This window comes from Morus notabilis, unplaced genomic scaffold (assembly GCF_000414095.1).
Source record: "Morus notabilis unplaced genomic scaffold, ASM41409v2 Scaffold203, whole genome shotgun sequence".
Classification (NCBI taxonomy): domain Eukaryota; kingdom Viridiplantae; phylum Streptophyta; class Magnoliopsida; order Rosales; family Moraceae; genus Morus; species Morus notabilis.
This window is the reverse complement of record NW_010361196.1, coordinates 421,366-422,244: the sequence shown is the minus strand read 5'-3', so window position 1 is coordinate 422,244 and position 879 is coordinate 421,366. Positions and strand designations below refer to the sequence as shown.

At 28.8% G+C, this 879-nt stretch overlaps 1 protein-coding gene across 1 annotated transcript in view; it reads left to right on the top strand.

The window, feature by feature from the left end:
• Nucleotides 1-480: 480 nt before the first annotated feature.
• The window catches only part of LOC21407635, a 4,267-nt gene continuing 3,868 nt past the window's right edge, over nucleotides 481-879 (top strand). The window contains exon 1 of the mRNA XM_010098690.2: nucleotides 481-704. The gene's annotated coding sequence lies outside the window, so the exon portion shown is untranslated. The remainder of the gene's footprint in view (nucleotides 705-879) is intronic.

The window sequence follows — 879 nt, the reverse complement described above, 5'->3', positions numbered from 1 at the left end:
ATTTGAGACGAGTTTTATTTATTTTGTCACAAAAACTTATTTTAAAGTTTTTAGCTAAAATTATTTTAAAGTTTTTAGCTAAAAAATGCAATCTCTTATAGTGAATTATTATTATTATTATTATTATTATTATTATTATTATTATCATTATTATTATCCTTGATATATTATAATCCTTGATATATCCTCCTATTAATCTCGGCTTGGTCAGCATAAAGGAAACTTACCCTTTCATTATTATATACCATATTGTAAATTTATTGAAAAAAAAAAAAAACAATAACATTCATAAATTTTTCTCTCATTTCTAACTTATTTTAAAAAAAAATCATAAATTCTCGTTTCTATTTTGGAAAGTATCTTAAAAATCTATTTTCATCATCAAATTCTTCTGCTATATTTATTTTTTCAAAAAGAATAAAAGGTTTTTGGTATAAATTTTTGTTTCCATTTCCGCACTGTACAAACATGCAGCCTAGCGTTACTCTCCCGTTTCCAGTCAAATACTAACTCCGCAAACTTACATATGACTCCCGAAATATTTTTCTTAATCCCATACGAGCCCCAAACTCCATTCTTAATTTTCCAACACATCCCTTGCCTCCTTGCCCTCGATAACTTCGATTTTTGCACTCCCTTTCTTTCCCCTATTTTCGAAAGGACCCTGATTCTAGGGTTTCCGTCCACCTTAAGCCCTCTTGCTGGTAAATCTCTTTTCATCTCTCGTCGTAATTTTGCTTTTCTGTTTCTTACCCAGATTTTCTATTCTAAATCTCTCTCGCGTACACAATAATTTAATTGAAAAAGATTTAAGCTTGATAATGATTCTGGGCAATTGACGCTATTGGGATTGTTGGGTTTTTTTTTTTTTTTTTTTTT